Source organism: Amblyomma americanum, chromosome 3, assembly GCF_052857255.1.
Source record: "Amblyomma americanum isolate KBUSLIRL-KWMA chromosome 3, ASM5285725v1, whole genome shotgun sequence".
Lineage (NCBI taxonomy): Eukaryota > Metazoa > Arthropoda > Arachnida > Ixodida > Ixodidae > Amblyomma > Amblyomma americanum.
In genome coordinates, this window is record NC_135499.1 from 159,716,106 (window position 1) to 159,731,969 (window position 15,864).

Sequence of the window (15,864 nt, forward strand, 5' to 3'; positions counted from 1 at the left end):
GGTATAGGTAGTGCGCCATGCCTGTCGTGCGCCCTCTTTGGTTTCTCGCTATTTTACCACACTCGCGAGCGCACCGTCTGTGAATGAAGCAGCTCGCACGTTTCTGTGCACCAATAGCGAAAACCGCGCCTCACGCACAGCGCGACGCACGATAATGAGCTGTCTCGTGACAACAGGCGCGCGCCGGCAAACTCACTGAAGCGCGGCCGTACACACACTGCGAAGCAAAAAGCAAGAAAAAAAAAACTTACCAGGCGGGGTTATGACGCTGACGTCTGACGTATTCTGCGCTCCCCACTGAAAAAAGAGGATAATTTTTTGTTTTTGCGATGACTCGGCGCCTAGAAAGGCGAGAGGCACCTACAGAGGACATGACACTGTTAAGAGAGGAGAAATGGTTCGATTTCTACGGCTATAAGGAACCTGCGCTGACAAGGTGGTACAGCAATTGTTCCTTTAAGCGATTGAAAACTGCTGCCGTATCCGATAGCTGATATCTGATTTAATATCTGATACGTGTCCCATTTGGACTCAATATATTAAACTTATTTTTGGAAATACCGCGGAGTGTTTGAAGCTTGCTTCCCCTCCGCTACAGGTTGGCCCGGTATTGCACTGCCTCCGGGATCAACCTGGGGCATTATACCACGCGTCTTTTCTATCCTATCTTTCTATCCTATCTTTCTAACTATGCTACTTTCAGCACGTGGTAGCGATTGTGGCTCAGCTTGAGCCAGTGGACAGGCCTGTGCACTTTCCTTTTCATTCTTCCTGACAACAGCAAGAAAGCAAGCAACTGCTGCCGTCAGCGCCTTGGTCTGCTGCAAACCCGAGAGCACGCTCTGAACGACTGGAAGCCCGCGTTTGGCTGATAACATTCCTCGCATAGCGTCTTTCGACGTTGTCCAGATAGCTGACGCACGCCAGGTGTGGCTTCGACAGACCGCAGAAGCCCGCCCCAATAAGCGCACGAAGGTGAAGTGGAAAAGAACTACGAGTGCTCCAAAAAAGTGCTTGCTGCTTTCGCTAGGCTGTGCGTTACGGCGCTGCAATCGACAGGGCAAACTTCAGCGGAGGTTCCATATAGCCCTGCTGCTAATGCGTCTTTTACGATAATTTTTTCGGACATGCATTCCATGGACGATGCCTCGCGACCATTGGAGCAGAGCGAATTTTTGGGCAGGGGATGGTCAGAGAAGCTTAAAAAAAAACGCCATAACCAACCGTCTTGCGACATGTGGGCAGGATATACACATGTCTTGGGAGCAATCTAGTGAATTACACGAATGTTACAGTGCCCTGTTGGCCAGCCTGGGCAAGAAAAGCAGAACCTATGGGGAACCTGCGCTGCCAAGGTGGCACTGCATTTGTTCCATTCGGTGACTGAACACTGCTTTTGTCAGCCGCTTGGGCCGCTGCAAACGCGAGAACACATTCTGCGCAGTTAGATACCCGCGTTTGGCTGACAGCAATCATTGCCTCGCTTTTCTCGGCGTAGCCCAGATAGCTGACGCACGGCACGTGCGCCTTCGACAGAGCGCGGAGGCTCACGCCAATAAGCGCCTGAAGGTGGCGCGGAAAAGTACTAAGATTACTACCCAAAACTGCTTGCTCTTCTCGCTAGGCAGTGTGTTATGGCGCGGCAATCGGCACCGCAAACTTCAGCGCAAGTTCCCCATTGAGCACTCATGGGTTGTGAACCAGCGAATCTTAAGCATCCGGATTTATTTGCGTAGGTTTAAAGCAAACTGAAAATAATGGGTCAGGTGGTGTCTTTTGGTGTCCACAGCTGTTGGCGACTTTGCTGCGCATGGTTAAACTCGCAGAAAGCTCAAACGCAACTAACGACACAGAGGTGGAGGTAATATTCAGGACTGATTGATCATGTAAGCCCCAAGTGAGTCGGATAAGAATTATGTTTCGTAACGTCGGTGAACCGCCCATCCCTGGAGCCCACCATTATGAGGGATAAATAATTCTACGGCGTCATTCTTGATGAGTCCGGCAAATAATCTGCCACCCGGGAAATATTTCCCGAAGCAGTATGCACACGAAGAAAGGTGCAGGTGTCAATGCAGTAGAGCATCGCTGCGTGACAGGACGGGGGTGCCAGGACGCTTTACTTAATACCTAATCACATTTTAAAACCGTGTTAAGAATATAATGTGCATTTGCCTCTAACTTTATTAGCTGTCTGATTACTTACTTTTTCTTTCCGGAAGATTTGGTGGCTTACAGAAGAATGTTCGTTCGGGATTCTGATGTGCCTAACAACAAGGCGGCGCGGACAGGGAACTTTTGATTTACTTCTTTTTCTAGCCCTCTCCAACATGTAAGCTAACAACACACCTTTGCGGCAGAAATGAGAAAGTACGGCACTAGCACCACGTTGCCCCGAGTCAAAAGCTTTCAAGCGTTCTGATAAGGTGCGCCAGATGGGGCAATTTGAAGAGAAGCAAATAAAGTGGAGCAGCAAACATGAGCCTGGTCGTGAGGACGTCCCCGGGAGATGCGGCAGCTGTACAGAAGTGATTGGGATTCCTTTTTTGCTCGCGGAAAGAGTCGCAGAAAGTTCTTCCCGTAAGAGACCTCGAACCGAAACGCAGGAAAAAAAAAGGACGGTTCGTATCTGCCAAGGTATAAAAAAGGGATCCCACTGCTATAATATTGCTATGGTTTCCCTCCTTCTGTCATGCGAATGCGAACTGCAAAAATAGCACGAAAGGAAAAATAGGAGTCAACGGTAAGAACAAACGACTTCAGTAAAGAGAATTTTCTTTTTTTTTTTCAGTCGCATAGGAGGAGAAATTTATGTTCATTTCGCCTGCAGCTCTCTCGGTACAGATATTTCTCAAAGTTTCAGAGAATCTGCTACAAAATCCAAGAAAAAACCATTTTAGCGTATATCCCGCACAGCGAGAGAAACAGACAGCTTAAGGAAAACAGCGGTGCAAGGGCATGTCTTGGATGCCACCTTGAACGTCAAGTGCCACTTGAAAGACAGAAAGAGCGCGATTTATGAAGCGCTTATCTTGGAAAACTTTCTGAAAGGTTCGCAGAGGTGCAGGACACACCCACAGGCTTCGCGTCGGTGGCTCCGTTTGGTATTGCTCATAGATGGAGAAGAGAACTTGGGCGGTGTTCCTTTTGCTCCAGTGGTCTTAGAATTTGGTCTTAGGTTAAGCGTTTGAATATGGTGTCTACCGAGAGATGTCTTAGCACAACGGAGAATGTATCCATGAGGGCATTATAAATTCTATCTTGCCGTACATTGGAGTCAGATTATCTTTAAGCATTGAGTGGCGGATTGTCACGTGCCACACCAGTTACCCTTTCCTGTGCCATGTCGGCATCCAATTCAAGAACTATAGATCTGGTGACTGCATTCAGAACAAAAATATACGTTTTTTTTTGTCGGTATGCAACACCGTAACACCGTGTGCCCGTGAACTGCGAAATAAACCTGTTTTCTTTTGTGGTGTTTTGACCGAATAACGACAATACAATATACTAGTCAGTGGACGCTCCTTGCCTGGTCTGTAAATATTATGAAGAACAGGCCGTGTAAATGAGAATATAAAATTTCTTCGACGTTGCCGGAATTAGAAATGTTTCGAGCTAGCTTCCTTAGGTGTAAAAAATGAAATTCTTATGTTCCGATTTTGTGTTTTGTGTAATTCTTGTTTTTCAGACTTGTGGGGTCCTTACTGCATCAACGGCTACTCCTCGATAGAAGCTTGCTGCCGCCCACGCTCCATCCAAAGCCCACACAAACTGTGTCCGAGCATGCTTCGACGGGGCACCGTTAAGCATGTTGGTGAATAAGACTTGTAGAGACTGGTCACTATTCTTTGATATCTAATTTGGCAGAAAAATGAACTTACGTTAGAATTTCGTCTCATTGATGCTTCATTCTGTGTTAGGGTTTCGCATTACTCATGATCTCGGAATTGGCAAAAAAAAATTGCAAATAACGAACTGCGCGAACAAAAGCGTACATTTTTTGTCTCTATTGGTCGATTGAAACTCGATTTGTTTTAAATTTCAATGCGACTTCGTGCCTTACATTGAAGAAGGCTTAGTCATCATTTGCATTTTAGTGCAGTAATTATTTAGTCACCCACTAGGATATATATAATCATTATATCTCAGTGGTGCGAGTGGACAGTAAAACTGTGACCTTTCATTGCTATTTATGTGTCCCGTTTCATTGCAACACAGAAGATTTATACCGTGCGCTTTCTCACTATTAGTGGTCCCCTAACTACTTAAAGATTAAAGTATTGCTATAAAAATATTGAATGAAATTCAAAAACACGAGACCTGCTTCATCCAGAGGCTTCTACTGACGACTGAAAGGCCCTCAAAGTGTGTCATGATATAAAATTGGAGAAGTTATCATGAGGAATACTCTAACTGATCAGAAAAACAAATTTCGTAAATGACCCACAACCGTCCTGATAACCAAGCACTAATGACCGGAAAGTCAATGTTTATTTTTTTTTCTCCTTCCATTTTCCCCTTTTCGGGTCCAGTTTTTTTTCACCAGAGTTCGGCTTTTCTAACCCTCTTGATTCTAGCATCAAAGCTGCTCGAAGCGCTCGAACCCGGATGCAACAGCCGCGTTAAGAAGGAGGTGATCAATAAAAGACAACCCTTTGCGGGACAATGTCAGTGCACATTAAAGATTCCCAGGTAGTCGAAATTATTCCGGAGCGCTGTGCTGTGATACCTCTTTCTCTCTTCCTTCCTCCACTCCGACTTTCTTACCTTCCCTCGCGGCGCGACTGAGGTGTCTACCGAGAAGTGGAGAGGTTACCGCGACTTTATTTTCCCCAAACCATTTTTTACCCTCATCCGGATGCCAAAGCTCAGCCTGTTAAAATAATATGTTCTGCTCAGCCTAAGCTACACATGGGCTGCGTAGGTACACGGTTGTGATCAGAAGTGAGTTTTCCGATTATGGACCTAGACATGCATCTACGAGAGTTCTTGCTTTTCGCTCTGCTGAATTATGACCGGCGTATCCTGCAATGGAACCAGTTTTATTGTGCTTATCAAAAGCGCGTGCCAGCTTCTGAGCTTACTGTCGATGTAGCTAAGACATTTCTGCGCGCATCACAGCAAAGTAAAGGAACACGTCACACGCGCTTAAATGTTTTTTTTTTCATATTAAATTACCAACTTCAGTATAGAGGGCAAGCTTTGCTTCGTCGCTTATTAGGTCTTTCGAATCAGAGCTTTATTTTTGCATCGCTGACTTCAAGCGCAGCTGTGAATAAATATAAATCACGGGTCACTGACCACGTCTACAAAGAATAAACTACATTTTGGGAGCACTACGACCGCTAGCCCACGGTAGGTAGGTGCGACTACGAAATTGCAGAGCCTCACTCGTTGAAGTTTTCAGTCGCTTTTCTCAGTGTGAACAAAAGAATGGTAACGTGCCCCAAAACGTCATTTCTCCCTTCTGGACTCGGTCAGTGACCCGCGAATTTCATATATGCTCAGCCAGGCTTCCGGACGAGGTGGAATACCGTCAAGGCGTCGAGAGCAATTGCAGTCTTACTTGGAATGGTGTCGGAAGGCTTTATGTGCGCTGTTTTTGTTACTCGTTCTTTTTTATTCTTTATTTCTTGACAAAAACGACACTGCACCAAGCAATTCTCCTGTGATCAGAACGCTCGTTGCATAATAACTTTTGTTCGAGACGGTTGAGCGCCTTCTTATTAAAAGAGAAGGTTCTTCCTGTCACCGAATAAGGGAAAAATTTAATTTAAGGCGACAAAAAGAATACAGTGTAAAAATAAAATAGAAGAGATGCGTATTAGGCACAAGTGCTCGATCAAAAGGATAAGCATTTGTTGTAAGCCAAAATGAAGAGAATAACACGGCGCGTCACTTGGAAAGGGTGAGGAGCACTCTTTCCTGTTCCCGCTAGAGCACCAGCGTGTGCACGACGCACGTAAAGAGAAAGCAAAAACAAGGCCTAACTGAACGCAGTAGGCTTAACAGAGATTATAAGGATGATTGTAGCCCACAAGCAAGTTCTTTCGCCAAGAGAAGGTCAAAAGAGAAAAGAGAACAAAAAGAGGGAATGAAGAGCCAACAAAAACAAGAAACATTGAACTACAGAAAAAAAGAAAGGGATAAGGAATGCAGCAAGAAACAAGAGAAAATTCGAATGGCGCACAAAAAAAAAAGCAGGCGCCGAGCACCGCAAGTCTAGCAAAAACTCATGGGCCCATCTTTAATGAAGGTTGATGCACAAGTTCAGGCTGATTCGGAATATTGCCGTGATGTATTTTCGCACACCGCTTCGAGCTGTAATATGCCCGCAGCACGTGATGGATCGTTTCCTCTATGCGCAAACTTGCCTAATACGCCGCCCCTTATTGCTGATCGTTTGTGCGCCACCGATTTGTTTTGCTTGTGGTTGAGCAGCGACAGTTAGGACAGCTCGGTGCCGAGGCGGCGAATATACGTGTACAATAAAATTCGCGCAGCACTTTTATCAGCACCTGAACACAGAAACGATTATGAATACTGTATGACTGTGAGGGTATTTATTAGCAGTGAAAATAAAAGGAAGGAAGTAAGGAAGGAAGGAAGAAAACTAGGGAGGAAGAAAGGGAAGGAGACAAAGGAAGGAAGGAATCAAGGATGGAAATGAAAGAGAAAAATGCTGAAGAACGGCAAAATGTTGGTAGTAAAGGAAAAAAAAAAGGAAAGAGAGGAACGCGAAGTTCAAAATAATGAGGGGAGGGTGAGAAGGAGAGAGAGAGGGAGGGGAAGGAAGAAAGAAATGAATCAAGAGGAAATTAAAGAAATGAAGGAAAAAAGAAAAGAAAAAGCTACACAAAGTGGCGAATAGAAAGAAGTGAGGCAGCGGCACATCAAGGTTACATCAAGATAGGTTTTTTTTTCAGTGAAGAATGTCCTAAAGATATCGTACAATTGGATCCGGAACCAGCGCGCAGAGAAATAGCGCTGATACATCTGGCGTCTCATGAGCGAAAGTGCCAGGTGTTACCATAAGTTTTCTTGCTTGTGTCCAAGCAGGGCATTGGTGGCATTATGTGTGCGCCACTGTCTCATCCCACTTGTCTATCGCTCCTCGACTTGGGATATCATTCTTGACTCATTTCATTTCTGGCTGTGTAGCTTATATTCCCATTACCGAAGTTGGCGCTGCCATTTTATGCAGATTGAATGAATGAATCAAGCTTTATTTCCAAAACAGAAGGGGATTAGGGAATGGTGACTTGGGCACTGGGTGGTCTTCCCTCGTCCAGAATTCTATTGACGTAAAATTCATTGACTATTCTCTTCATGAGTTCTAGACCGTTAATAGACAGTTTTAGTATAGAGTGCGTTTTTTGCGTACGCAACACGCAAGACGGTTGCACACGCTAAATACAAAGCGCGAACGACGCTTTTAGATGAGCGTCTGCGGACCGTTCCGCAACAGGCGCTCAGTGGGCAAACAGCACCCAGGTTCAGCCACGTTTGGGTAAGTACCTAGCGCCACAACACGTCAGAAAAAAAAAAACTCTGACGCCGATTTGATCCAAACCAAGCCAGGGCAAAGCGGGCGCTTTTTGCCGTCTGCTATTTCTTTGGCGGATGGTTCTTCCAGCTTCACGCCATGTCCTCAAGCATCCTGTGCGATCATCGCCTCCCCTCTGCGCTCACATGGGTGGAAATCGACGACCTCATGTTGCCGCATGCGGAGCGATAGTTCCTGAAAGGAGATATTTTATTAGACTACTTGGAGTATAAAATGCGGCGCCAATCGGAGCTACTACGATACCGTTCCCCCCACGGACTGCTGGACATAAATAACATCAAGAGCTCCCTATTCAAGCAGGAGTTTTGATTTGAAAAAAACGACATTACCGAACTGCTGTGTGCTCTGTTGGTGCCGAACACTTACTAGTGGCCAGAACGACAAGGTGCCCGGCCGCGAAGCAGTCTGCCTCACCCTTCGTCTCTACACTACACTCTACACTTTTCGACTATCTTTTCTTGAAATCGAGATTACGCCCAGCAGCAGCTCAGCTCGTTCGCGCACAGCGCGAACTGTGAACGCCTTCGCCGGATACTCGCTGAGAGTTCTTGCCATTTCGGCCTACTTGAGCGGATTCGCGAATGGGTTGCATTTGCGAACCTCGTGCAGGAGCTCTATGTCATCCGCCTCCGAAAAACGCGCTCGGCTGGCGGTCATGGCTCTCACACGTGTGCGAAACTGAAACTTCTGAGAAAATAGCCATACAAAAATGACCATAACGGCCATTGCCTTGGCAACAATGTAAACAGTGTTGTTAGGCTTGCAGGCTTGAAAGTAGACTGCTATCTGAAAATTACCGACAACTTATCACATATAACATTGTGTCCGAGTGAGATAGCAAGAAGCGGAAGCGAATGCAACCATTTACAGCCAGTTGAGCGCAGAATAACGCAATGACGAGGTATTTTAGAACCGAAGCGGGCAAGCAGGGTGCCGCCATGTTGCCTCCGCAAAGCCCCGCTAAGACGATACGCTATTTCCAGAAAATTGCGGGCGTACGCTAAACGCTAAGCTTCCTTTAGCGTTCTGCGCATGCGCATTCTACATACGCTATTTTATTATGTACGCAAAGGTTTTGCGTACGCTATGCTAAAACTGTCTAATGGCTCAGGGGAATTCTAATCACTGAAGGAATGGATTGAAAACAAAGGTGTCTTTATGGTACATCGCGAGAAACAGCTCCACAAATACCTATGAATTGATGGCGCACATCAGCGCTGCTGGAATTGCCTAAAATGCTGACACATTGCATTGAGATCAGCTACGTTTTACCTGGATTCTATCATAGCCTCTTTTAGTTCCTTTTTTATTCCTCTGAAACTGAAGCAAGTGCTGATTTATTATTGCGTGTTGACTTTGTACTGTAAGATTAACGGTGGCTAGAGGAATGCTACCTTACAGTTGTTCAGTGCCAGAATGCTTAATATAGAAACGAATGTACAGAAAAAAGAGATAGAAAACGGTCAATAATTCGGCTACCAGTGGAAGGTTACAGAACATGTCGAGAAAACGCCTTGATACGGGACACAGTGCGAGGTGCCACAACACAGGGCGCAGGATGGGGGGGGGGGGGGGGGGGGGGAGGTCGCGATGACACGTGGTAATGCGGATAAGTGGCAACTGCTTTTACTTTCTAGTTTTGGGAATAATTATTTCGTTGTTTATACCTTCGGGATTTATGGATTACGTATTCCATCGGGCTCGGTTGTGATGTACGTATTGCTACCACCAGCAGATGAATTTGAGGACCCTAGCGTCTTTAATCGGTTTGCTTACTCGGCTAGCCGGTACTTGAGGATCGTGCTGTCTTTCATGGGCAGCATGGAGCTCGCGCGCCGGCACGTCAGAAAATAGGGGGGGCGCCCGCACTTTACGCTTGGCCTCGGCCCATTGCTCGGGCCAAGAACGCGTTCGCGGACCGAGGTTCCTTGCTCCGCTTGCAGCTGTTTCCGCTTGAACGCCGTACGCTCATACAGGTACCGCTTCTTTTGTCCGAACATCCGCGCGACATCATTCCTCCATGCGACTGACGCGAGCTTCACCCACATATGGCGACTGCGAGACTGGGCTGACACGTCAGTGCTCCCCGGCAATGAAACTTCCTAATCCGACGACAGCTTTCAACTCAGCAGCCTAGCGATCGAAGGGAGCAACACTGAGGAGGCCCCAGAGTGGTGCTGCGACGCCACCAGTTAATGAAGATCGAGGCACGAGCATCCTTTCTCTGCGGAGGCTGCGTCCGTTCTCCCAAAGCAGCGAGGAACGCTCGAGGTACGGAGTGCCCTTCCGCGTTTCGGTCATTAGTAGTAAAGGACACTGTAGCTATCTCACACTGGGTGGACACCTTGGGTGTGCTACGAATGAAAAAAAAATCAATGTAGGCCATCTTCTCTACGTCCCCTGTGTTCATTTAACATTGCTTTGGATTTTCTCCATATCAAGCACTCTTAATACTCCTCAATACCATGCTTGTAATCAATTATATATATATATATATATATATATATATATATATATATATATATATATATATATATATATATATATATATATATATATATATATAAATGGTTTGGTTTATGGTTGTTTAACGTCCTTCTTTCTTTCGCTCCTTCTTTCATTGCAGAATCACCTTTCACTTCCTTTCTCCACCTGCCATTCTTTCCGTCCACATCCACTCTTTCTCTTTCCACTTACGTCCTCCTTTCCAGCACCTTCATTCCTAATCTTCTTTCCTCTCATGTTTTAAGGCGATAGCCTTTAACAGCTCATACTCACGTCCGCTCGTTACATTTTAGGTCACTGACATCACAAGGTTCACATGACATCAGGTCACGTGATCTCTTTGCCATGCTCGCGCCAGCTGCTCTTCTCCTCTGCCGTGAAATTAATTCAAGGGCGGCAAATTCAAATCACTGCAATGAGTCGCAAACAGCTTTCGCCTTCCCGCCGTTAACAGATATCTAATTGCCTCCAGCGAATTTGTTTTCGCAATCATCTTTCTTTCATTCCTTTTGTATTTCTTAACGCTTGTTTCTCTTCATTCTCTCCTCCTTTCGCCCTCCTCATCCACATCGCATCTTTCCTTTCCTTCCTCCTCTTCTCGTTCCTTTATTCCTTGACTGCTTGGAGGAAAACCTACACCTGAGCAGAGTGTTCCGCCCACGCGGCGCCAAGTATCAGGCCGGGTGAATATTTGTACCCATATGAAATTCTGAACGTAAAAGCGCAAAAAACACAAGGACACAGACTAAGGCAAGTCCTTGTCTGTGTCCTTGTGTTTTTTGCGCTTTTACGTTCAGAATGGAAAACCAACTCGCCCAAATGCAGCCATTATTGACCCATATGAAAGCTGGTGGGTACTTAGCGGCACTGTGGTTGGAGCTCCGAATCAGCATGTGATGCGTATGTTCTAACCACTAGGCTACCACCACGGAACGTATGTTCTTTTAATCATCCTTCACCAGCCTCCTTACCCACAGCAATATAACCTGGAGGTCAGAAATTCAAATTCGGTTGAGCCTGAATTCTTGCTCAGGTGGTGAAGCTAACTTCACGATGTGGCAGTACCATTCAAACTAGTGAACCCATGGTCATCCTGCTCATTTAGCCACAGCGCTCCGGACTATCCTGTGTAATGGAGGCGAGCGGAGACTCTGGAACACGTAGTTTTTTCGTCGCTGCCATTTTCTTTATTTTTCTCTCGATTGCAATGAACACAGGCACACATCATCCAGTGGCCTTTCGAAAGCGATTGATTTATTCGCGACGGCCGACATAAAAGCATCTATCGTTAGGGATTCGGGGTTAACTCATCGTTACTGGTTCCTTACTGGTTACACAAGAACCGGTAAGTCCCAAACAGGAAAATACACGAATTTCAGCGGAGAAGCGGGTTAGCCGAAAAAAATAAGGCAGTGAATTGGGGAAACTTTTTCGCAGGTGAGTTTAATTTGTCTAAGAGTTTGGTGCCACCAGTCGTAAATTGTAATGGTAACACCAAAAGGAAGGCGCAGAATACTTAGGCACAATGCATTCCGAATCTGCCGAGTGTACCAGTGCATGCTAACGCTGTTGAAATTAACGAGTGTGTAAGCTTCTTTTTGTTATGGGCCAAGCTTCTTTAATGCCATACAATGCATGCAATCCAACCTCGAGTACAAGGAAATGTTCGATAAGATGTATGGAATTATTTGAGCTCGCAGGAGAATGAAGACAAAGCCGCTGTTATTCCGAACCAAAAAACTTAATCACAAGGCCAAACTTAGGCCCCTTTTCAGATGTGTTGCATTCCATGAATCGGTGTGGAAGATATTTTTCGAATAACCTCCCAAAAAACAAAAAGAGCAGGAAAACTGAAAATTCTCAGCAGTTCAAACATCTAAGCAGTTGCGAGCAGGATGAAAAATGCGCATCGATGGATGAAATATTACTACTTATTAATTTGGCTTAGAAAGAGGGTCTGCGACGAAGTGTTTGCGCTCAGTTTGTCATACCCGAATACGATCAAAGAAAGAAGAGCAAAGGGTACACTTCGTTCGTGTGTGGTAAGACCGTGCATTCATTATTTAACACAGCGGCAGAAATAAATGCTCGCAATCGTCACGATTCGCCAACGCTCCTTGTTGATTCTTGTTTACCCACAAGTAGGTTGTTTGTGCTCGGAGTCTTACAGGGAGTGGGCAAGCGTCTACACAGAAAGAACTAACCCGATTAAACTATTTCATGGAAGGCTTCTCTCTACGCATTAAGGATTTCTCTCTACTAAAGAAAGAGGGCGAAGCAAAGCCCCTAATTCTTCGAAACGCAGTGTAATAATTTAACGCGAGTGTACAGTGACCTGGGTTAATGAGCTCCATTGCTGCATGATAACTGCGCCTAAGGACAAGGTAGCGGGCGGAATCGACCGCGCTTCTCAGAGATTCTCGCGCTCATTACTGCCCGGGAATAAGTGCATAGGATTGCGAAACACACTCGCGCTAAATGTGCTATATCATACATCACAAAGACTACACAACACCAGCTGGGCCTGCGCACAAGCATTGTTGTGTCGAAACACGACTAGCGCCCTCAAAAGTGATTAGCGCCAGACAGGCAAGCACTCACGATTGCATTTTGCCCAACTTCAGCAGTAGCCGCAGAATTGTCGCATTCATGCAGTTCAAGGTTGGGAGCGAAATACCTTTTGGGGCCACAAAAGAGCTCTCAATACGGAGTGCTAACACTTGCCGAATAACGCTTAGATATATTTTTTAAACAATCCGATTTAGAGCTGTCCGCCTGGAAGAAAATAGTCTTGCACCCTTTGCACTAAAAGCTTCCATAGAGCGTCGTTGTCTCAACATTTTATGCTGGTTATGCCATCGTACGCAGACAGCGAGAATGACTGGGAGTGTAATTCGTGTGTGAAAGAAAGGCCATAACAAACTAAGGTCATCCTGGTTGAGAGCGAGGTACGTACGCTTATGTCTTGCACAGAAAAAATATGAACTCATTATTAAGAATGCCCATAAATAAGCCCCGGAACAAAGCCAAGTGTGTTCCCACTTTGCAGCAACTGTACTCAACGCAGCCTTGTCGAACCTGCACTTCCCATTCAACTGTAAGCTGAATTCAGAAGCGCTGACACGTAAGAACGGCCTTCGACTGGTCGGCGCACTGGCTCTTTGATTGCGAGAATCACCCAATCAACAACTCCTATGGTGAACAAACACGCTTGCCCATGAAGCCGAAAGTTACCGCTGCTTCAAGAGCCTTGCACAGTGCTCTAATGGTTGAGAAATAGCTGCATTTTAGCGTTCAGTAAAATAATACAATCTAGGAGTATCAGCTGCAGCCCTCACTGTGGCTTCACCACTTGTCCACGCTGTTGCTTATGCTAGCTCGTACAACTTTTCACCCTTCAAGGTTTGAAGTAATTTCGTAATGTGGTTGCTGATAGCTCTGGAAGCCCTCTACGTAGTCATCCTCCTTAAAAATAGAAGTATTACACGAAAGTGAAACGTTTCGAAAAGAAGGATTCGCATTGCATAAAAGCATCATTTAGCTACCTCATGAGGAGACTTTGAACAAAGGCGACCACTCGAGAGCTGGCTTCTATATCGCTGCCTTTCTTGGGGTTTTGTGGTAGTCGACTCAAGGGGTCAGTCGGCGCTGGTATTCGAAGCTGTTGTGTGTAGCTTCCTCGCAACAACGGCAGTGGAAGAGTCAAAGCGACTGCAAGTTTGAAGACCGTTCTTACGTGGCAACGGGTCAGTGAGTTCGGCTAATGGTTGCATGCGAAGCCTCGGTTCGGTAAAACTGCCTGAAGTTTATTAAAGGTATTGCTTGTAGTGTGTGGGCGACGCTTTAGCTACCTGAGTCCATTATTTAAGGGTTCCTGATTGGTCGCAGGAGCGTACTTCTCTATCGGGCGTCTACGTTGCGAATTAAGTGTGTAGCAGAAACGGTTTCATCGGAGCCTTCCGAGGCGCACCTAGCATTGTGGAGTAGCGAATCGTTCCTAATATATGCAAAAAAATGAATCCGTAAATGATCTCTTGTTTCCGAACAAATTAAGCATAATTCAGTAAATCGAGACTGTAAAAAGTTTCGAAAACGCTGTTTCCAGCGTTATAGTGGTTAGTTTGTGCATTTATGCGACGCGTAGCGGTAGGAAGTAGTTAGCGGAAGGGTGCACTGCGAATATGGTGGCGTCTACAGTGTATAGGCATGCATGCCAGAGGAGACGTTATTTTTTACGCCCATCGCGGAAAAAGACCGCAGCATGTGTTGGATCAAAGGGCTTTACCAACTACTTTGTGCAAAGAAGCGTCATAGAAAAGAAATAAAAAGTAAAGAATTGACGCGAGAAAAAGGCTGTAACATGCAGACAGTTAATGTGAACGACAACCGCACTTGACGCATACGTATGTCTCGTGTGGTGTTCGCTGTCTATTGCTTAGTTTCGGCGCCTTTTTTGAAATAATGTCGCAACAACTCACCCAATCATACATGCTAAGCCTGCCCTTTGCAATTCCTCGACTGGTCCGAGCTAAGCCTATCGCCTTGCTAGCTCTCCTCGACAAGCCTTTCCTTAAGAGTAACAGGCGCCAGCGCATAATGCTCTTTTATCTGTCTGGATCGACACTCGGCTCTACTTACTACGGAAAAGTGTTGGATAAAACAAGCCAGGAAAAGCGCTCCTTCTCCAAACAGAGAACCTGTTCTATGCGGAAGCAAGGGAGTGACGAAGCTCATTGTTTTTCGTGTGACTGAAGCCATCTTCGGAGCCAGTATAAAAGCTAGCCACCTTGAGTATTGCCAGAGAATTCTGGTCCAGTGATCTCCAGTTCTGGCATCGCTGCGCTGCTTCTGTGCAATTTCTCATACCGTATCTCCCGAGCACCACCACCTTCCATCGCCCACTAAGCTTTCTAAGACGTCTTTGTGCGGCCTGCTGGCGGCGCCGCGAAAGGAAGCTGCGAATCTCGGAGATCCCCACAAGCATTAAGAGTTGCTGCCGGAAATGCTATAGCAAATGAAGCCTGGAGGTATATAGTAATGGGACTTGACTTGTAACGAACGGGGAACATTGTATTGCACGTCTTTTTTTCCTAGGCTGGCTTACTTTTTTTTTGTAGGCTGTTCATACGTTCCAGATATCTACAAAAATCAACTGAGAAAATCGCGAGGTGAAAGGCGTCATATTTGACATGGCGCAGAATTTGGAAAGCCATGATAAGCGTTTTCTGATGCACAGAAGCCTCAATCTTAGTGATTAAGATGACACGTCTCCTTGTGAAGTTTACACTAATAGTTCTCAACTGAAGTAAGTACAATGAAGGTGATAAAGAAAAAAATTTGCTGTGATCATGACTTCCACAGGCACACCTAACCGCCCGCAACACTGAATGGTCGCCGAGAATCAATCTCAATTGCTACGTTCGGAACAAGAGGTCAGTATTTGGTACCTTACGAAATTTGTGTTTGTTTGGCTACTGCCTGTGACAAAACTTCCCTATTGAATAAAACTTTCAGTCAACTGCTCGTATATTTGTCAAGTCCCTCTTCCGTTGATACACTGCCGCTGATGAGCCACACGTCTTGAAAGCTTCTATTCATCCGCTCTGGTAACCAACAGTATACCTAATAACTTTTGCATTAAACAGCCTGCTCAAAGTATTACTGATGACGCAAACATACGGTGAAGAAGGCAAATGATGAAGGGCTGCATTCCCTAGCCGAGAGGCGGCTTCGTTCCAGAGAAAATATCTTTTTGGCAGAAAGTGAGTGAAGAAGAAAGTGAAAGAAAA

General features: G+C 45.7%; 1 pseudogene; it reads left to right on the plus strand.

Annotated features, from left to right (window-relative positions):
- The first annotated feature begins 467 nt into the window (after nucleotides 1–467).
- On the plus strand, nucleotides 468–641 carry LOC144126487 (U2 spliceosomal RNA; annotated as a pseudogene).
- The last annotated feature ends 15,223 nt before the right edge of the window (nucleotides 642–15,864 follow it).